This window comes from Lissotriton helveticus, chromosome 1_1 (genome assembly GCF_964261635.1).
Source record: "Lissotriton helveticus chromosome 1_1, aLisHel1.1, whole genome shotgun sequence".
Lineage (NCBI taxonomy): Eukaryota > Metazoa > Chordata > Amphibia > Caudata > Salamandridae > Lissotriton > Lissotriton helveticus.
Window position 1 is genome coordinate 331,384,785 of NC_136057.1, and position 23,091 is coordinate 331,407,875.

Genomic DNA, 23,091 nt, shown 5'->3' on the forward strand with positions numbered 1-23,091 from the left:
TGGGCATATAATGTTACTTTCTTATTTACAGCGTATGGCATAAAGCCAAATCATGGATCAGAGTCTCATCACATTAGGATACTGACTAAGCATGGATGGCACTTGCGTACAGGATACTAGTTCAGCAAACTCTCAAAAACTCGTATTTTGGCAAGGCATCACATCGACAGATCATCCTTTATTTTCTATTGTTGGATCCTATCCAGGAATGCATCATATCCAATAGTCCCAAAGTGCAAAGCATCTGTGAATTTGTTAAAAACAAAGTAGTTTTAAAATCAAGGCGTACATTGATTGCGGCATTTACGGACATAGTGATATTAAACATACAAGAATCAAATAGTACATTCTAATTACTTCATTACTTATCAGTTGTCCTTCCTATTTACAAATGTCAGGTTGCTGTAATTACTTCTTTAAGTGGATAGACAGTTCTTCATGATTATTCAACCCCTGTGGGTACATGCATTCAAAATCAATAATCAATCTTGATTCCAACTTACGTAGACATGTAGTTCTATCTCCTCCCCGTGGACCTAGGTCTACTTTATCCAGTACCACCATTTTGAGAAGATTCTCATTTTGGTAATGCTGTTCGAAAAAATGCCTTGCAACTGGGTATTGCGTGTTGTGGTTTTTTATGGCCCTCATGTGTTGAAGCACTCTTTCCTTTGCTTTTAAAGTCGTGCTCCCCACATACCATTTGTTGCATGGACAAATTAACAGGTAAACACAGTACATGGTATTGCAGGTCAGGGTTTTACGTATCGTGAATGTTTTACCTGTGCTGGGTCCCGTCACTTCTTTACGATTTTCACTGTTACGGCATGCCTTGCAAGATCTACAGCATCTGAACCCTGGTATATCTTTGGATTTGGTAACTCCTACCACTGCATTCGGACTTAGTTCATCCCTAAGTGATTTGCTTTTTCTAAAAGTCACTTGGGGATAGTCTTTAAGGTGTGGTTTTAGATGTTGGTCTGTAAGTAACACATGCCAGTGTCTATTCAAAATCTTTCTCAATTCACTGGATTGACCTAAAAAAGGTAGTTATGAACCTGATCTTGGATTCTGCTTCTGTGTCTGCATTGGTGTTAAGGAGATCCCTCCTCATTCTCGTATCAGCTTTAGCAACAGCCCCCTGTATGGTTTTGTTACTGTAACCCCTTTCTCTGAAACGTGTAATCATTCTGGTTTTTTCTGTTTCAAACAGCTCACTAGTACTACAATTGCGTTTCGCACGCAATAGTTCCCCATAGGGGATACTGTCTACCAGTTGTCTAGGATGCGCACTTCTCGCATTCAAAAGACTGTTGCCAGCCGTACTTTTTCTGACATATGTGTTACTTGTTTTATTTTTCGCATTGGGGCAGCAATTTGCATCATGTTGAACCTGATCGCAATATATCACCATTCCAATATGTCTGCCATGTATTTTGCACTGGGGGGTGAGTGCACGGTAGTCCTTTGTCTATGTTAATATTTTGTTTATGGTAAAAGGACTAAGATTTTGAATCCATTACAAACGTGATCAAGCCTGTTGGTGAAACGCGTTGTTTGTTTTGCTGCCAAAATAAACTCTTGAAGCACAGCAACTCCTGGTGTGTCGTCGTACGTTTCCTTGTATATGGGAGATCTATTTTCTGATATTTGGGCCGCCGGGACCCCGACGACGACCCGCTCGTGAGCAGGTACTGGCCGGACACCGGAATTGTGATATATATATATATATATATATATATATACATTATATATATACTATATATATATTACTTTTAATTTATGCATTTCTTTGTATTTAACCTTGCCTTCCATAGGTAATGTTTCTCAGCATGCATTATATTTATTTGAAAGTGTATTTTGCTTGTTAATGTTCCAACCTTTCTGGGTGTGTTTTGGGAGTTTCTAAACCTTGTCTCCCACCATCCACAAACAACACTGTTTTAGCTTACTGCTTGCTATTCTGATTCAGGCATGTGAATCTATGAAAAATACCTCAATACTGAATAAGAAAACAAGTTACTTACCTGTAACTACAGTTATCCAGTATTGGTATCTTTCATAGATTCTCATGCACCCACCCTCCTCCCCGGCGGGACAGTTCTTTGGTTGGGATCTCTGTTTCCCACTTGTGCTAAGAAAATCCCAGGAGAAGGTTCTAGAGGGTGCTAGTAGCTGATTGGTTGGAATTATTTTTTAGTTCTTTTCATACATTGATGTAGATAGGCCACTAAGTTTTAGGCATCTGGGCTTTCTTTTAGCTTACTACTACTATTTACTTAGGCACTGCTTTTGTATTTTACAGTGGGACTCCCGCCTCGATGACGGGGAATGATTCAGGCATGTGAATCTATGAAAGATACCAATACTGGATAACTGTAGTTACAGGTAAGTTACTTGTTTTCATCCTTATGTGTGGCATCTCGGCATACCACCCCCAGTACTCGATGTAATCTGAAAGTAATTACTATGTAATTCAAACTGCTTTTTAAAGCAATATCAACCTGTAACAATTGCAACTCCATCCTCAATTGCATTTCTGTGTAAAGGTTTACAATTCAAAGTATATTTTACCTATCTGTACCAAGTCCTGCATGGTTCTAGACAGAAAATGCAAGTATACATTTTTTGTACTTACCCAATTGTCTGGAATCTGTCTCTGAGTGTGTGTAATCAGTCCTTGAGAGAGTGAATACAATAATAAAATTAAACACGCCCTCTGGATAAGCCTGGCGGCTTGCCCACAGTACCACAAAGAGAATTCTTAGAGCTCACCTAATTTAGCCTCTTTTATGCCTCTGGAAACTCCCTGGACTCTGTGCACACAATACCTCTCTGATAGTACAGGGGAGGCAGTGGATCAACACTAGCCCTCATCCTCCTCCTCCTCTACCCACACTTCACTAACAAAACATCCTAGTTTTTCCTTGAGGGAACACACAGCTTGATGAGGGGAAGGTACCACACCACATAAAGGCTTAGCAAGTCATCACAAGCCCATTGGGTCCTACAACTCGTCAAGAAAGTATATTCCCTCCCAATCTAGGAGTTACACCCTATCATCCCTCCATTGCTCTCCGTCTCTTTAGATAAACACATGTATTCTGCCATGGGAAGCCATAATTCATCTAAGAAACTGAGCCGTAAAAGTAGTCCCACAATGAAAGTCTAAGCACAGATGTTATGTTTGCTATTTTCTTGTGCTCAATAAACATGGTGGTCTCTATCTCATTGGCATCCTCCAGGAGAAATTCAACATTTTGTCTCTCATACAGGTTCAGTTGAACCTGGAACTAGGAAACATCAATCAATCAATCAATCAAGGCATTTGTATAGCGCGCTACTCACCCAGAGGGTCTCAAGGCGCTTGAGGGGGGGGGGGTCCGCTACTGTTCGAACAGCCAGGTCTTGAGGTGCTTCCTGAAGGAGAGGTGGTCCTGGGTGAGGCGAAGGTGGGTGGGGAGGGAGTTCCATGTCTTGGCGGCCAGGTAGGAGAAGGACCTTTCTCCTGTGGTGGCTCTTCGGATGCGGGGGATGGCGGCGAGGGCGTGGTTGGTCGATCGAAGCTGGCGGGTCGGAGTGTAGAAGTTGAGTCGGTTGTTGAGGTATCCTGGGCCTTGGTTGTGCAGGGCTTTGTGTGCGTGGGTGAGGAGTCGGAACGTGATTCTCTTGTTGATCGGGAGCCAGTGCAGGTCTCTCAGGTGTCCGGAGATGTGGCTGTGTCGGGGGATGTCCAGGATGAGTCTTGCTGAGGCGTTCTGGATCCGCTGGAGTCTCTTCTGGAGTTTGGCAGTGGTTCCGGCGTAGAGGGAGTTGCCGTAGTCCAGTCGGCTGGTTACGAGGGCCTGGGTGACCGTCTTCCTAGTCTTGGTGGGGATCCACCGGTAGATCTTGCGTAGCATGCGCAGGGTGTTGAAGCATGACGAGGAGACGGCATTGACTTGTCTGGTCATGGAGAGGGAGGAGTCCAGGATGAAGCCCAGGTTTCGTGCGTGGTCCGTTGGTTTGGGTGCGCTGCCCAGGGCAGGGGGCCACCAGGAGTCGTCCCAGGCGGAGGGCGAAGATCCCAGGATAAGGACTTCCGTCTTGTCTGAGTTCAGTTTCAGGCGGCTGTTCATCATCCACTCGGCTACGTCTTTCATCCCTTCGTGTAGGTTGGCTCTGGCGGTGTCGGGGTCGTTGGTGAGGGAGAGGATCAGCTGGGTGTCGTCGGCGTAAGAGATGATGTTGAGGTTGTGCTGGCATGCAATGGCCGCAAGGGGGCTCACGTAGACATTGAAGAGGGTGGGGCTGAGCGATGAACCCTGGGGGACTCCGCAGATGACTTTGGTGGCCTCTGATTTGAACGGGGGGAGGCGGACTCTCTGTGTCCTTCCTGCGAGGAAGGAGGTGATCCATTCTAGTGCCTTCTCTTGGATTCCGACATTGCTGAGGCGCTGTATTAGGGTGCGGTGGCAGACGGTGTCGAATGCTGCGGAGAGGTCCAGGAGGATGAGGGCCGCTGTTTCCCCGTTGTCGAGCAGGGCTCTGATGTCGTCAGTGGCGGCAATGAGGGCGGTCTCGGTGCTGTGGTTGGCCCGGAAGCCAGACTGCGAGGGGTCGAGGGATCCATTCGTCTCGAGGAAGGCGACCAGCTGCTTGTTGACGGTCTTCTCGATGACTTTGGCCGGAAACGGGAGAAGCGAGATGGGGCGGTAGTTTTTGAGTTCGGTGGGGTCCGCTGATGGTTTCTTCAGTAGAGCGCTGAGTTCGGCGTGCTTCCAGCTCTCTGGGAAGGTTGCGGTGGCGAAGGAGGTGTTGATGATGTCCCGTAGGTGGGGTGCGATGATAGAGCCGGCCTTGTTGAAGACGTGGTGACGGCAGGGGTCGGTTGGAGATCCGGAGTGGATGGAGTTCATCGTGCGTAGGGTTTCTTCGGTGTTGATCAGGGTCCAGGCGTGGAGGGTGGTGGTGGGGGGAGCAGGTGCGGTCGTGGGGGGCGTTGACTGTGTGCTGAAGCTGTTGTGCATAGCTGCGATCTTGTTGTGGAAGTAGGAGGCGAGGGAGTTGCAGAGGTCTTGCGATGGGGTGATGTCGTTGTTTCCGGCGCTGGGGTTGGAGAGCTCTTTGACGATTTTGAAGAGTTCTTTGCTGTTGTGTGCGTTGTTGTCTAGTCGTTCTGTGGTGTTGGGTTCAATCAGGCCTACATACTTTGCTAAACTCTCGAACACCTTAGTATAGAAGTTGGCATGGACACTGGAAAATGCAAAAGACAGATTTATTAAGACCCCATGGGGTGGTGGTACATTCCTACAGCACCCTTCGGCAATGCAAGAAGTAGCACACCGAGTATCGGTGCACGACCTCTTTTATACAGTTTAATAGCAATAAAAAGATAGGCGTTTACAAGTTTACACATTTTAGGTACATATAAGGTCATTTTTGGAACACAGCCAGCATGTGGGAGGAGTCCAGTAGTACTGGTCAGTTTGGGATAACATTCCTAAAGAATGACCAGTTGATGTGTAATGCGCATGTGCGCTTGACCAGTACTAAAAATAGCTTGTTGCTGGGCAAAGTAGACGACCAAGGGTATCGAGAAAGGACAAAAGGGCATGCTGACCACGAGGCAGCGTGTTCATACAAATGGAAGCCAAAGGATTCAAAATGGCCCCCGTATATTTTAGTCAAGTTAAGAGAAAAGATCGTATAGCTGAGCTAAACGCTAATTCAGGAACTGCCAAAATACGACAGTTCCTTGAATGCGGTTTTCTTGGTGGTGTGGATCCGTTGGTGGTGTTTTCGGGTGGCGAGCTTGAGGGTGGTCATGTTGTCTGGTGTTGGGTCTCTGCGCCAGGCTCTCTCGAGGGCTCGGCAGTTCTTCTTGGAGCTCTTGAGTTCGTCGGTGAACCATGGTGCTTTCTTACTGCCGGGTCTGCTGGGCAGGGTCCTCAGTGGGGCGAGGTCGTCTGCGCAGTTGCTGATCCACCCCGTGAGGTTGTTGGCAGCCAGGCTGGGGTTCGCTGAGCTGGTGGGGGGGGGTCCTGGCTCAGGGATGCGACAAGCTGGTCGGCTGTGATCTTGTTCCAGCTTCTGCGTGCAGCCTGTTGCTGGTGGTGGTGGGTCGTGTTCTTTTTGAAGCTGAAGTGGACGCAGCTGTGGTCCGTCCAGTGGAGTCCGGTGGCGTGGCTGAAGGCGATGAATTTGAAACATCAAATTTCAGGGTGAATATTTCCACATACCAATCCTGCAGTCCCACAGGGACTACCTGTGATTTATGGTAGGCCTCAACCATTATCAATTCTCAGTCCTCCTGTTTGAGTTGACTTCAGCACTTCTAGCTTTTCTCAAGGTGTTGGCAGTCATTGTGGCACATCTTCACAGGATAGGAATATCCATTTTACTGTGCCCCAACAATTGACTGTCTCACCACAACTGGTGTTGGGCTATCTGAATGCCACATCATCCCTGTTGTTCGACTTCGGGTTTTCCATCACCATATTCAAGTCACAGCTGAAGCCTTCTCAGTGCCTCCTTTTCATTGGTGCAGTGTTTGGACACAAGATCTCTCCTGGCGTTCCTGTCTCCCCAGCATATTCAGGGTTACATTCTGGCTTCCTGAATCCTATCATCCATGTAATGCTCACTGGCACATTCTTGCCCTTCAGCCTCCTCTTCCAGTGGGTTCAGGAATGAGCAGACCTGCGACAATGCCAGGATCACCTTGGACTATTATATACAGGGAGTTAGGTCCTGGGACGTACGGACAGCTGGACCATATGTCAATTTTTGAAAGAAATGTAGTGCTGCCCATACATATGGTTTATAACGCCTCCTTATTTGGAGTAACAAATCACCTTTTACTTGAAGATTTGTCTGGTATTATTTATTTATACCTTGTGAATCATTTTTTAGTTAGAGAATTAGTTTATACGAAAAGACAAACCATGTACAAACAATTATTCAAACAATAACTATACAAAATTACAACACTACTACATAAAACACAAATCTAAACATTTCATATGTACATTTGCACAATATCCACATTTTTAAATGTCATATGTACAGTATAGTTATTGTTTGAATAATTGTTTGTACATGGTTTGTCTTTTCGTATAAACTAATTCTCTAACTAAAAAATGATTCACAAGGTATAAATAAATAATACCAGACAAATCTTCAAGTAAAAGGTGATTTGTTACTCCAAATAAGGAGGCGTTATAAACCATATGTATGGGCAGCACTACATTTCTTTCAAAAAATGGATCACCTTGGAGGCAGTGAATGATCTTTAATGATGGTCACTGAGGGAGAATTCAAATTGTGGGAGCTCATTCCAGCCCCACCAACAATGGTCACAGTGGTGGAGAATGCCTTCACTCTATGATGGGAGTCACACCTGGATGACCGATGGCTTGGAGAATAGAGGACTTTGTTCTCCAGCAGAGAAGATGTGGCACATTAATCTACTAGAGCTTCAGGCAATCCGCTGTGCTGAAGGCAATTTCCGCCATTATTTGCAGTCGGTCCAACCAAGTTCTAATAGGCAGTATGCCTGCATTGTGGTATAACAACAAGCAAGGTGGCCCATTGTGTTATGAAGCAGTGAGGTTGTGAGCTTGGGCTCTGTCTCACAATACCTGGCTGGTTGTCAACCACCCGATGCCTATAACCTGAGTTGGGGGTCATCTTGCCAACCACAAGTGGTGTCTTCATCCAGGGATGATTCAGTCTATCTTTTCTCTCCGGGGTACCCCTCCAGTGCACCTCTTTTCCACTTGTAAGAATGCAAACTGTCTGCTATTCTGCATCCTCGAGATTTCTTTCATGGAGACCTCTAGGGGATGCAGTTCATCTGAAATGGGACTTTCCCATCTATTACTAGTCATGATGAAGTTGCCTCAGTATTGGGTGCAAGTGATTCTGATTGTGCTGGACTGGCTGTAGAGGGTATGATATGAGCACCAACTATGCTTGTCACTGTTACCTGCTCTTCTGCTTCCTCTCAGAGGGACAGGTTGTGCAACATAACATCCAGTGTCCCCATTTTCATGCAAAGAGACAAGGAATTGATCCCATTTTGTATCCTGGTGCACTGGGAAGAAAATTGGCCCCTTTAAGGCACATCTATATGTGTTGCATTTTGCTCTTTAATTAGCCCAGAAAGGTTGGCATTAGGCACAGTTAAAGGTTACCTTGGAGCTCTTTCAGTACTTACTTGTCTACCAGACCAACCTTCTCTGTTTAAGTCTCCGGTTGTGATGTGGTCTTCAAGGGGTTGACTTACATGCATTCCCTTTCACTGTTGACTTTTCCTCAGTGATTACTTGCATCTCACTTTCCTGATTGGGTCTCAGTTTGGGCCCATGCATCGCTGCTCGTTGCTAAAATACAAAGCATGTTCTTGATGGTCTTTACTTCAACTTGGTGTTTGAATGAGCTGCAGAGACTTTGTTTGCTTTCCCTTTACAACTTTCTTTCTGGAGAAGCTGGCTTTGAGGACAAAAGCTTTGCTCCTTCCAAAGGAGGTGACCCTGTTCCATGAGGGTCATTATATCACCCTGTCTACATTTTATCCTCCTCCTCATCCCACCAAGGAGGAGAAGAGACTCCATCATTTGGACCCTCGTACTGCTGGTAGCTAGTACAAAACAAGCATTTGCAATGCAATAGGTCTAGCAGTTAAGAGAGTTAGAGCTATTGGTTTTGTAAATTATAATGTCTTTCACCTATGTGTTTTGATATGGAGCGTGATGGGTGCATGTAAGGTAGTGACTTAGTCAATTACCGATAAAATAGTTTGCTTATTAACAACCAGTTAGGGTGAAGCAGCCAGTGTTAAAGGCCATGTGTCTCTGTATGAATTGTTAACCATGTGTTAGATGTTAATGGTAGACTGGTGAATGATAGGCTTGGTTGGAGGGATAATCATACTTGCGACTGCACTGTAAGAACCTTATTTACCTTGTGACAAACCGATGCTGAGAGACACAGAAATTACACAAATTCACGTATACGCACTGGGATTACCTAACAGCAATTCGATTATTGGTAAATCCAACAAACAAGTACTGTATTATCAAATAAATACAAATATAAAATATATGAAAAAAATAGAGCTTGTTAGAACTCGGGCTCCCTAGTTGGCAATGGTGTACAGCTTTGTCCAAATAGGGACCCCTGCTTCTAAGTCAGGAGAAGGGGATTATACTCCTAGATAACCCCTGCTCACCCCCTTGGTAGCTTGGTATGAGCATACAGGCTTATCTCAGAGGCAGTGTGTTAAGCATTTGTGAATACACAGTGTACAGTAGAGGAGTGTGGCTCAATGGTTAGAGCGGCAGACCCTGATGCAGAGTTCTGGTCCGGGACCAGGGTTCAATTCCCGCCTTGGCGGGTCTTGGGCTCAATTTCCTCGGACCTGACAATTCTCGCCTCAGTGCCTATTATAATCATGGGCCCCACGCTGCAACTCTGGGCAATAGCATGCTTAACCTCCACACCGGCCCCAACAGTGCTAGGATGCCTGGCTTCACCCTGGGGGTGCCCAGGAGTGGAACCTTCACAGGGAAAGCCAGGAAGGGTTCCACAGTGGAATGAGTAATAGCACCAGGAAACCGCTTGGTGACAGTGCGCTCTACAAATACCTTGACATTTACATTTACATTTACACACAGTAATACAGTGAAAACACTACAGATGGACACTACACAGGTTTTATAAAAATAAGTATTCTTTATATAGACTTAACACAAGACCACAAATGTAAAAAAATCCACAATACTGTACTCAAAATTGACTTAAAGATGGTAGAAGTTACTTAGTTCAAGTTGGTGATAAATGCGACAAAAGTGTCACAAAAGTACCTGGATGCGTAACGCTAAATAAACAAAAGGCTTGCAGCAATGGAGATGCGTCAGTTCCATGCTTAGAAGGAGATGATGCGTCGTGCCTCAATGCTTGCACAGAGTAGGGGATCCTTACCGGAGCAGAGGTGATGCGTAGATTCTCTTACTGCAACCCGGTTGCGATGCGCAAGATGGCGCTTCGATGCGATGCGGCAAGCCTGGTGCGACGCTATAAGATGGTGCCCTTGATGCGACGATGCATACACGCCCTGGCAGCCTTGTGACGACTCTGTACTTTGGAGCCGTGACAGGCCCTGCAACACGCTTCTCCAGTGATGCGACGACTACAGCTGTGGCGGCGACACGCTTCTTTTCGTTGCGTCCCGCTTCCAGCTCCCAGTGACACGCAGGCTTCAGCAGATAGAATTCACAGCAAGGAAATTCAGAGAGGAGCTGGTGGTGAAGTCTTTTGTTCCTGAGACTTCAGCAGGAGGCAAGCACAAGTTCAAGCCCTTGGAGAAATATTCTGCAAGATGATGAAAGTTCTTTGAAAGTTCCTTATCCTTTCCTTGGCAATAAAGAAACCACTGCAGGCCAACCCAGCGAACATCACACTGGCAGAGGGGCAGTCCAAACTCCTGCAGCTTCCTTGGTTATTTTTCTTGGCAAAAGGTTTGTCTTGTTCCCAGAAGTGATCTAAAGTCTTGGGGTCTGGGTCTCCATATTTATACTACTTTTTGTCTTTGTTCTCTGAAGGCAGAGAGGCCTTTGCCTTGTCCAAACCAGTTCTGGTCAGTCCTGGAGCACTCTTTTTACATGACGCCTTCTTTCCTTTCACAGTGCAGGGTTGAGACATCAGACGCACCATAGGAGGTGGAGACCGCATTGTGGAGGGAAGACTCAGCCCTTTTTAGGTCCCAGGTGCAACTCCTCCCTCCCATCTAGATGCAGATCTCTCTATTCACCACTGGGCTGACTCACCCTGTCTCCTGGAATCCCCCAGCCCCTGTCACTAAACCTACAGACAAGGAATACACAACCTAGCAGAGGCAGGCTTGTATAGTTAGACAAGAAAGTACCTACTTTCTAAAAGTGGTATTTTCAAACACAGAATGTTAAAATCAACTTTACTAAAATATGTATTTTATCATTCTGAGTTCAGGCATACTAAACTCAAATTTCTACCATGTTCCCTGAATAAGTTAGGATTATAAGATGTAATAATCAAACTGCCCATTTTGGCCTATGAGGAATAGGTAGCCTTGCAAAAGTGAAAAACGAAAATGGCTGAAATTCACTATTAGGACATGCCACATACATTAGGGCTTGTCCTACTTTATAACTTACAATGCACCCTGCATTTGTGCCTACCACAGAGTTGTCTGACATGAAGAAAAGGGAAGGTTTAGGGACTGGCAAGTGGGTGCACTGGCCAAGTCAACATGGCAGTACTGGACTGCCCATAGGCTCTGTAATGGCAGGCCTGAGACACATTTTCCAAGCTGCTTCTGTGAGTGGCACAACCAGTGCTGCAAGCCCATAAGCAGCATTTGATTTTACAAGCCCTGGGCACACGTAGTGCACTGTACTAGGGTCTGACAGGTAAATCAAATAACCCAATCATGGAGTCACTTATCAATCAATTTAACCTAGGGAGCACTTGCACTGTGGCACTGGATAGCAGTACAAAAGAGGGTGGTGATGGACGGAGCATCTGAATCAATCAAAAACTCACACCCAGTCAAAAGATCTGGGTTTATTCCATCGCCGTTCTTTAGCCCACTCTGCCACCCCAGTTCAGACATGGCTATATGAAAATCAGTCTGACCCTGTGCCTCATGGGAACAGTCCAGCCCGAACTGCCAAGCCATGCCTTCCCTGGACCGGAAACAAGCTTCCGAGGACCGGTTTCTGGCATTCCAGCCGTCTTCAGCCCGGCTTGCTTGAATCCAGTGGCAAAGTGAGTAAGGGACTCACGTCTGAGCATACCCTGCCACACTTATGGCGGCCAAAAGCTGTACAAAAGGGGGTGGTGATGGACGGAGCATCTGAATCAATCAAACACTCACACCCAGTCAAAAGATCTGGGTTTATTCCATCACCGTTCTTTAGCCCACTCTGCCACCCCAGTTCAGACATGGCTATATGCAAATCAGTCTGACCCTGTGCCTCATGGGAACAGTCCAGCCCGAACTGCCAAGCCATGCCTTCCCTGGACCGGAAACAAGCTTCCGAGGACCGGTTTCTGGCATTCCAGCCGTCTTCAGCCCGGCTTGCTTGAATCCAGTGGCAAAGTGAGCAAGGGACTCACGTCTGAGCATACCCTGCCACACTTATGGCGGCCAAAAGCGGTACAAAAGGGGGTGGTGATGGACGGAGCATCTGAATCAATCAAACACTCACACCCAGTCAAAAGATCTGGGTTTATTCCATCACCGTTCTTTAGCCCACTCTGCCACCCCAGTTCAGACATGGCAATATGCAAATCAGTCTGACCCTGTGCCTCATGGGAACAGTCCAGCCCGCACTGCCAAGCCATGCCTTCCCTGGACCGGAAATAAGCTTCTGAGGACAGGTTTCTGGCATTCCAGCCGTCTTCAGCCCGGCTTGCTTGAATCCAGTGGCAAAGTGAGCAAGGGACTCACGTCTGAGCATACCCTGCCACACTTATGGTGGCCAAAAGTGGTACAAAAGGGGGTAGTGATGGACGGAGCATCTGAATCAATCAAACACTCACACCCAGTCAAAAGAACTGGGTTTATTCCATCACCGTTCTTTAGCCCACTCTGCCACCCCAGTTCAGACATGGCTATATGCAAATCAGTCTGACCCTGTGCCTCATGGGAACAGTCCAGCCCGAACTGCCAAGCCATGCCTTCCCTGGACCAGACACAAGCTTCCGAGGACCGGTTTATGGCATTCCAGCCGTCTTCAGCCCGGCCTGCTTGATTCCAGTGGCAAAGTGAGCAAGGGACTCACGTCTGAGCATACGCTGCCACACTTATGGTGGCCAAAAGCGGTACAAAAGGGGGTGGTGATGGACGGAGCATCTGAATCAATCAAACACTCACACCCAGTCAAAAGATCTGGGTTTATTCCATCACCATTCTTTAGCCTACTCTGCCACCCCAGTTCAGACATGGCTATATGCAAATCAGTCTGACCCTGTGCCTCATGGGAACAGTCCAGCCCGAACTGCCAAGCCATGCTTTCCCTGGACCGGAAACAAGCTTCCGAGGACCGGTTTCTGGCATTCCAGCCGTCTTCAGCCCGGCTTGCTTGAATCCAGTGGCAAAGTGAACAAGGGACTCACGTCTGAGCATACCCTGCCACACTTATGGCGGCCAAAAGCTGTACAAAAGGGGGTGGTGATGGACGGAGCATCTTATTCAATCAAACACTCACACCCAGTCAAAAGATCTGGGTTTATTCCATCACCGTTCTTTAGCCCACTCTGCCACCCCAGTTCAGACATGGCTATATGCAAATCAGTCTGACCCTGTGCCTCATGGGAACAGTCCAGCCTGAACTGCCAAGCCATGCCTTCCCTGGACCGGAAACAAGCTTCTGAGGACCGGTTTCTGGCATTCCAGCCGTCTTCTGCCCGGCTTGCTTGAATCCAGTGTCAAAGAGAGCAAGGGACTCACATCTGAGCATACCCTGCCACACTTATGGCGGCCAAAGCGGTACAAAAGGTTGTGGTGATGGACGGAGCATCAGAACCAATCAAACACTCACACCCAGTCAAAAGATCTGGGTTTGATCCATCACCGTTCTTTAGCCCACTCTGCCACCCCAGTTCAGACATGGCTATATGCAAATCAGTCTGACCCTGTGCCTCATGGGAACAGTCCAGCCCGAACTGCCAAGCCATGCCTTCCCTGGAAAGGAAATAAGCTTCAGAGGACCGGTTTATGGCATTCCAGCCGTCTTCAGCCCGGCTTGCTTGATTCCAGTGGCAAAGTGAGCCAGGGACTCACATCTGAGCATACTCTGCCACACTTATGGCGGCCAAAAGCGGTACAAAAGGGGGTGGTGATGGACGGAGCATCTGAATCAATCAAACACTCACACCCAGTCAAAAGATCTGGATTTATTCCATCACCGTTCTTTAGCCCACTCTGCCACACCAGTTCAGACATGGCTATATGCAAATCAGTCTGACCCTGTGCCTCATGGGAACAGTCCAGCCCGAACTGCCAAGCCATGCCTTCCCTGGACCGGAAACAAGCTTCCGAGAACCGGTTTCTGGCATTCCAGCCGTCTTCAGCCCGGCTTGCTTGAATCCAGTGGCAAAGTGAGCAAGGGACTCACGTCTGAGCATACCCTGCCACACTTATGGTGGCCAAAAGTGGTTCAAAAGGGGGGGGGTGGTGATGGACAGAGCATCTGAATCAATCAAACACTCACACCCAGTCAAAAGATCTGGGTTTATTCCATCACCGTTCTTTAGCCCACTCTGCCACCCCAGTTCAGATATGGCTATATGCAAATCAGTCTTACCCTGTGCCTCATAGGAACAGTCCAGCCCGAACTGCCAAGCCATGCCTTCCCTGGACCGGAAACAAGCTTCCGAGGACCGGTTTCTGGCATTCCAGCCGTCTTCAGCCCGGCTTGCTTGAATCCAGTGGCACAGTGTGAAAGAGACTCACGTCTGAGCATACGCTGCCACACTTATGGCGGTCAACAGCGGTACAAAAGGGGGTGGTGATGGACGGAGCATCTGAATCAATCAAACACTCACACCCAGTCAAAAGATCTGGGTTTATTCCATCACCGTTCTTTAGCCCACTCTGCCACCCCAGTTCAGACATGGCTATATGCAAATCAGTCTGACCCTGTGCCTCATGGGAACAGTCCAGCCCGAACTGCCAAGCCATGCTTTCCCTGGACAGGAAACAAGCTTCCGAGGACCGGTTTCTGGCATTCCAGCCGTCTTCAGCCCAGCTTGCTTGAATCCAGTGGCAAAGTGAGCAAGGAACTCACGTATGAGCATACCCTGCCACACTTATGGTGGCCAAAAGCGGTACAAAAGGGGTGGTGATGGACCGAGCATCTGAATCAATCAAACACTCACACCCAGTCAAAAGATCTGGGTTTATTCCATCACCGTTCTTTAGCCCACTCTGCCACCCCAGTTCAGACATGGCTATATGCAAATCAGTCTGACCCTGTGCCTCATGGGAACAGTCCAGCCCGAACTGCCAAGCCATGCCTTCCCTGGACCGGAAACAAGCTTCTGAGGACCGGTTTCTGGCATTCCAGCCGTCTTCAGCCCGGCTTGCTTGAATCCAGTGTCAAAGAGAGCAAGGGACTCACATCTGAGCATACCCTGCCACACTTATGGCGGCCAAAGCGGTACAAAAGGTTGTGGTGATGGACGGAGCATCAGAACCAATCAAACACTCACACCCAGTCAAAAGATCTGGGTTTGATCCATCACCGTTCTTTAGCCCACTCTGCCACCCCAGTTCAGACATGGCTATATGCAAATCAGTCTGACCCTGTGCCTCATGGGAACAGTCCAGCCCGAACTGCCAAGCCATGCCTTCCCTGGACAGGAAACAAGCTTCCGAGGACCGGTTTCTGGCATTCCAGCCGTCTTCAGCCCGGCTTGCTTGAATCCAGTGGCAAAGTGAGCAAGGGACTCACGTCTGAGCATACCCTGCCACACTTATTGTGGCCAAAAGCGGTACAAAAGGGGGTAGTGATGGACGGAGAATCTGAATCAATCAAACACTCACACCCAGTCAAAAGATCTGGATTTATTCCATCACCGTTCTTTAGTCCACTCTGCCACACCAGTTCAGACATGGCTAAATGCAAATCAGTCTGACCCTGTGCCTCATGGGTACAGTCCAGCCGGAACTGCCAAGCCATGCCTTCCCTGGACCGGAAACAAGCTTCCGAGGACCGGTTTCTGGCATTCCAGCCGTCTTCAGCCCGGCTTGCTTGACTCCAGTGGCAAAGTGAGCAAGGGACTCACGTCTGAGCATACCCTGCCACACTTAAGGCGGCCAAAAGTGGTACAAAAGGGGGAGTGGTGATGGAGGGAGCATCTGAATCAATCAAACACTCACACCCATTCAAAAGATCTGGGTTTATTCCATCACCGTTCTTTAGCCCACTCTGCCACCCCAGTTCAGATATGGCTATCTGCAAATCAGTCTGACCCTGTGCCTCATAGGAACAGTCCAGCCCGAACTGCCAAGCCATGCCTTCCCTGGACCGGAAACAAGCTTCCGAGGACCGGTTTCTGGCATTCCAGCCGTCTTCAGCCCGGCTTGCTTGAATCCAGTGGCACAGTGTGAAAGAGACTCACGTCTGAGCATACGCTGCCACACTTATGGCGGCCAACAGCGGTACAAAAGGGGGTGGTGATGGACGGAGGATCTGAATCAATCAAACACTCACACCCAGTCAAAAGATCTGGGTTTATTCCATCACCGTTCTTTAGCCCACTCTGCCACCCCAGTTCAGACATGGCTATATGCAAATCAGTCTGACCCTGTGCCTCATGGGAACAGTCCAGCCCGAACTGCCAAGCCATGCTTTCCCTGGACAGGAAACAAGCTTCCGAGGACCGGTTTCTGGCATTCCAGCCGTCTTCAGCCCAGCTTGCTTGAATCCAGTGGCAAAGTGAGCAAGGAACTCACGTATGAGCATACCCTGCCACACTTATGGTGGCCAAAAGCGGTACAAAAGGGGTGGTGATGGACCGAGCATCTGAATCAATCAAACACTCACACCCAGTCAAAAGATCTGGGTTTATTCCATCACCGTTCTTTAGCCCACTCTGCCACCCCAGTTCAGACATGGCTATATGCAAATCAGTCTGACCCTGTGCCTCATGGGAACAGTCCAGCCCGAACTGCCAAGCCATGCCTTCCCTGGACCGGAAACAAGCTTCTGAGGACCGGTTTCTGGCATTCCAGCCGTCTTCAGCCCGGCTTGCTTGAATCCAGTGTCAAAGAGAGCAAGGGACTCACATCTGAGCATACCCTGCCACACTTATGGCGGCCAAAGCGGTACAAAAGGTTGTGGTGATGGACGGAGCATCAGAACCAATCAAACACTCACACCCAGTCAAAAGATCTGGGTTTGATCCATCACCGTTCTTTAGCCCACTCTGCCACCCCAGTTCAGACATGGCTATATGCAAATCAGTCTGACCCTGTGCCTCATGGGAACAGTCCAGCCCGAACTGCCAAGCCATGCCTTCCCTGGACAGGAAACAAGATTCCGAGGACCGGTTTCTGGCATTCCAGCCGTCTTCAGCCCGGCTTGCTTGAATCCAGTGGCAAAGTGAGCAAGGGACTCACGTCTGAGCATACCCTGCCACACTTATTGTGGCCAAAAGCGGTACAAAAGGGGGTAGTGATGGACGGAGAATCTGAATCAATCAAACACTCACACCCAGTCAAAAGATCTGGATTTATTCCATCACCGTTCTTTAGCCCACTCTGCCACACCAGTTCAGACATGGCTAAATGCAAATCAGTCTGACCCTGTGCCTCATGGGAACAGTCCAGCCGGAACTGCCAAGCCATGCCTTCCCTGGACCGGAAACAAGCTTCCGAGGACCGGTTTCTGGCATTCCAGCCGTCTTCAGCCCGGCTTGCTTGACTCCAGTGGCAAAGTGAGCAAGGGACTCACGTCTGAGCATACCCTGCCACACTTAAGGCGGCCAAAAGTGGTACAAAAGGGGGAGTGGTGATGGAGGGAGCATCTGAATCAATCAAACACTCACACCCATTCAAAAGATCTGGGTTTATTCCATCACCGTTCTTCAGCCCACTCTGCCACCCCAGTTCAGATATGGCTATACGCAAATCAGTCTGACCCTGTGCCTCATAGGAACAGTCCAGCCCGAACTGCCAAGCCATGCTTTCCCTGGACCGGAAACAAGCTTCCGAGGACCAGTTTCTGGCATTCCAGCCGTCTTCAGCCCGGCTTCCTTGAATCCAGTGGCAAAGTGAGCAAAGGACTCACGTATGAGCATACCCTGCCACACTTATGGTGGCCAAAAGCGGTACAAAAGGGGTTGGTGATGGACGGAGCATCTGAATCAATCAAACACTCACTCCCAGTCAAAAGATCTGGGTTTATTCCATTACCGTTCTTTAGCCCACTTTGCCACCCCAGTTCAGACATGGCTATATGCAAATCAGTCTGACCCTGTAACTCATGGGAACAGTTCAGCCCTAACTGCCAAGCCATGCCTTCCCTGGACCGGAAACAAGCTTCCGAGGACCGGTTTCTAGCATTCCAGCCGTCTTCAGCCCGGCTTGCTTGAATCCAGTGGCAAAGTGAGCAAGGGACTCACGTCTGAGCATACCCTGCCACACTTATCGCGGCCAAAAGCGGTACAAAAGGGGGTGGTGATGGATGGAGCATCTGAATCAATCAAACACTCACTCCCAGTCAAAAGATCTGGGTTTATTCCATCACCGTTCTTTAGCCCACTTTGCCACCCCAGTTCAGACATGGCTATATGCAAATCAGTCTGACCCTGTGCCTGATGGGAACAGTCCAGCCCAAACTGCCATGCCATGCCTTCCCTGGACCGGAAACAAGCTTCCGAGGACCGGTTTCTGGCATTCCAGCCGTCTTCAGCCCGGCTTGCTTGAATCCAGTGGCAAAGTGAGCAATGCACTCACGTCTGAGCATACCCTGCCACACTTATGGCGGCCAAAAGCGGTACAAAAGGGGGTGGTGATGGACGGAGCATCTGAATCAGTCAAACACTCACACCCAGTCAAAAGATCTGGGTTTATTCCGTCACCGTTCTTTAGCCCACTCTGCCACCCCAGTTCAGACATCACCACCCCCTTTTGTACCGCTTTTGGCCACCATAAGTGTGGCAGGTTATGCTCAGCCGTGACTGGTGGCAAACCCCAGATGGTGAGCACATTTGAGTCCTGTGTTATATTTTTATTTTTAGGGCAGGTATGGACTAGGTCGTTCTTGAGGCTCCTATCACGTTTGTAGGCAAAGAGCGGCTTCTGCCACTCAAGGCCATTACTGGTCAATATCCTCCATTGTTTACTTATACTTCGATTTACTGCATTCGAGATGTTGCTATAAGTAGTCACACAAGTTAAAGGTGTTTCTGAATCTCCTTCTTTTACATTATCTTCTAAAAGGGCTTCCCTACTCTGATTTCTGGCCCTTTTGCAACTCTTCCTTAAGATTCCAGCCGGGTACCCTCTGTCAGACAGCTTATGTGTCAGATCTTTCGCCTGCTGCTTATAGTCAGTAACACTAGTACAATTTCTACGTATATGTAGGTACTGACCATAAGATAAATTTTCGTGCAAAGGGCGCGGATAAAAACTTGTGAAATGAAGCAGGTTATTCTTACATGTCGATTTGTAATATGTCTTCGTTGTTAAATGATCACCAGTCCTGGTGATCGTGACATCCAAAAACTCAATAGAGTCTCGACTGTACTGGTGGGTGAACCTCAAGTGAGGATCACAAGTATTCACCCAATCGAAGAAAGACAATAGGCTCTCCTCAGTTCCTTTCCATATCAATAGCACATCATCAATGTACCTCTGCCACAGGATAACATTGAGAGTGTATGGGTTGGTATTTGCCAGGATATGGATTTTCTCAAAATTGTGGACATATAGTCCAGCAATACTAGGGGCAAAGGTAATACCCATGGAAGTCCCTGTCTTCTGTAGGAAAATCTGATCTTGATATTAGAAGTAGTTACGTTTTAGAGCCAGAGTTGCACACTCAATTACAAACGTTTGTGAAGTTTTGTAATCCCATGTGGTCTGTTCAAGGGCATCTGTCAGAACTTTTAATGTTGCATCCTGCGGAATGCAGGTATACAAACTCTCTATATCTAGAGAGACAAGAAAACAAGACTCTTCAGGCAATTTCACTGTCAAAAGCATTGCCAATAAGCTCTTAGTGTCCTTAATATAGGTACTCGTTGACTTTATCAAAGGTTTAAAGAAATAGTCACAGTACTTTGAGAGGGGTTCTAAAAGGGACCCAATACCCGAAACAATGGGTCTTCTAGGGGAAGGAAGGCGGTTCTTATGTGTTTTGGGTAAACAATAAAAGTATGGAACTTTTCCTTCAGAATTTGTTAAGAAGTCTGCTTCGTGTTTGCTGATAAAATCGTCACGCTCGGCAGTCATCACTAGTTCGACAATCTCCTCCCTTAGAAAAGCTGAAGGATCCTCTTCCAAAACTAAATAGCTCCTTGTATCACTCAGGAGGCGTCTGCATTTAGCTTCATATGCGACAGTATCTTGTATGACAATGCCCCCTCCTTTATCGGCGCTCTTAATCACTATATTAGGATCATTTTTCAAGGATTCTATAGCTCTGTACTCTGAACCTGTTAGGTTTTTAAACGGTGTAGGTTCTTCAATATGTTCCACTTCATGGAACACCGCTCGTTCAAAGGCCACTATTTCTACCGGAACTAAGTGTGTAGGAGGAGTAAAAGTCAATTTGTTCCTGAATTTGGTATCACTATTAAGGGCCTGGCTCTCAACAGAATCCTGATTTTCAAAAAATGCTCTCAACCTCAATTTTCTAAAAAACTCACTGAGTTCACGAAAGAGTTTAAAACGATCAAGGCGTGGTGTAGGTATGAAACCTAGTCCCTTCTTCCGGATTTAAAATCCTACTTGACAAATTTGTGACTAAACTTACACATTGCTGGGACCCGCTCTCTGCTCCTGTGTTTTGCTGCGGGTGTTGTCTCCCACTACCTCTGGCGTCTGCCAATGGACTCAGTTCCCTCCTCGTCTCTTGCCCCGGCCTCTCTGGCCAAACCCTAAAAAATGTGGGGGGTACATATTTGGTTGAAACTGAGGGGGTGGGACAAAATGTGGGTTCCAGCTAATCTGTGGTGGGAATGGTGGATGGCTAAAAGGATTTAGATGAAAACCTCCATTTTCTGGTTGTTGATATGGAAACCAATTGCAATTGTTTTGTGGTCTTCTTCCTCGGCCTCTCCCTCATTGCTTTCTGCCGGAGTTCCCTACGCTTGACCCACTCGAATTGGAATCATCTGAAGCATCAGAATTATAGTTGGTGTGGTCCGGTGGTGTATACTCAGCGCTAGCATAGGGATATACTTAGGCATGCAACCATTTTTTCAAGTCTTTTTGGAACTGTTGGATTTTAGACTGGGCCAGGTTATCCTTATACTCATTCAGCTCCTTATTAAACTCATCCAATTTTTTCTTAAACCCCGTTACTGGGGTTTTAATATGGGTCTCTGTAGCCTGGATCTCTACAAGTAGGTCCTCTGAAAGCCGAAGGGTAGTTTTTATAATCAAGAGGGCCCAATCATGTGTACAATGCCAGGCTATCTGAGCCCATTCTGTTCTAAACACGCTATCCTCTAAAAAAATTTGGGGGGCATTATTCACTAGTAAACCTTTTGGAGCAATCTTGTTAGTCAGGTACTCTTTCATCATGGAACCGTGTAAAATAGCTCTAATCCGGTTCTTTTTTTTGTTCTCCCAATTTTTCCCAGTCTGAAGTCTGGGATATAGTCTGGGCCACCAAAGGATCAGCAAACAAAGTGGGGTCATTGAGAATGGCATCTGCCTCTTCTCTCGAAAAAGAAAGACCTGAGTCCTCAATCATATCTGTGTGGGGGTACACTTCTCAAAGGAAAACTATAGAGTTTAGAAAAGTATTTTTCACTCTTATTACTCTCGCAGCTGCACGCTGCCAAACTTCGCTAAACAACAAGAGAGAAAGGGTAACATAGAGTACTCTCACACCCCTTGGGATATACTTTGAAGAACAACTAAAGAGTATCTAAACTATAATACAAAAAAAGGGACAGTAGGAGAAGGGGTGAGGCCACCTATCCTTACCACCATTACTCATATGTGCCCTGTGTAAAAACATAAAATATGTCACAGAGATAAGTCAAGGATTCACAGTGAGGAAAAAAGGAACCCTCAGGCACCTAAACACGGTAGGTAGCCATTTGTCTTCATTGGGTTCCAGTTGTTAGTACGTGTTATAATACAACAAAAAACGTGTGAAGTTAAAATGAGTGTAGACCACTCCCCCAACCAACACTTTTAATAGAGGGGTGATTCAAACTCAATTAAAACCAGAAGTGAAAAAATCAGACATATGAGGGTTAAGTAAATTTGAACCCCCTGTCCTAAAAAACGGTCGACATGTTTCAGCTATTGAGTCCAAATCGATTCAGCATTGCTCAGGACCAGTGATATATTCTCACCCAAAGGAGGGGGCACATCCTAAAGAGCCTACTCACCAATGGCGGATTTTTAAAAAATATTTACTACCCGTTTACCAGCTTGAAGTCGTTACACTGGCAAAACTCAGGTACACGCCCTCTATTCTCTGAGGGATATGGAATCTGAAAAGAGACCAACGACATACATAGGTAATGAACAATTATACATAATCCTCACTTGTAATGTTAACCAAAAAGTTTTATCAGTCATTACACTACCCCACACCTATCCAGTGACACAGACAAATCCATATGTGCAGATTCCCATCCTTACCCGATCTAGAAAAAAGGGGGGCAAGTTCGAATCTCCGTCACTTCCTACCAATTTATTAGTAGTGACATTTTGCTTACAATGAAATGAGGCATTCACACATTGTCTGAAAGCACTCATAGGGCATGATGCACCTAAACCCTGGGTTATTGTTCTTGCCCATGTTCAGCATGTTTCAGTAAAGTTAAAAATAAATGTTTTCCTTTGAGAAAGTACCTGGAAGCCAAATAAATGTACCTCCCTTAACAATATCTACATATCATGCCTAAATGATGCAAGGACTATGAAGAATGCCTACAACACTCATGCTCATCTAGACTTACTCTGTTTGTTTTCCAGACTTCTTCCTAAGCACATGGAAGGAAACACCTTCACCTCAGGATCTGTATAGAAACACAAACTTCAAATCACATTTCTTTCTTACATTCCTCACCCGGAAGTTAATCTGAAATCGCTTTTAGTGGTTAAAGACTGTCGGATTAATTTATACAGTCATGCTTAAATACTGCGACTTACTGCATTGTTCCCGTGACCCATCTTCATGAGTCCGTGGTGGGGGAAACTCTTCACGTCAGCTTCTATTGCAAAAAGACAGCGTCTTGCAAAAGTCAAATTCCTGATTCCCGAAAATATTTAACTACCATTATTTTTAGTAAGAAACAGTGTATTATCTCTCGGCAGTAAGCGAGGAGTCACCAGAAGCATTTCTCGCTACTCGTTATCAGTTAAAA

The 23,091-nt window shown here is 47.1% G+C and overlaps 1 protein-coding gene and 1 long non-coding RNA gene across 15 annotated transcripts in view; one reads left to right on the forward strand and one right to left on the reverse strand.

The window, feature by feature from the left end:
- LOC144804990 (V-type proton ATPase 116 kDa subunit a 4-like) overlaps positions 1-23,091 on the forward strand; it is a 6,844,636-nt gene that overhangs the window by 2,843,918 nt on the left and 3,977,627 nt on the right. The gene's annotated exons all lie outside the window — the stretch shown is intronic.
- On the reverse strand, positions 109-22,995 carry LOC144769540 (uncharacterized). Its single transcript, XR_013598717.1, has 3 exons — positions 22,877-22,995; positions 22,684-22,743; positions 109-244 (listed from the first exon to the last, which is right to left on the reverse strand). It is a non-coding gene; the product is annotated as an uncharacterized LOC144769540 (long non-coding RNA).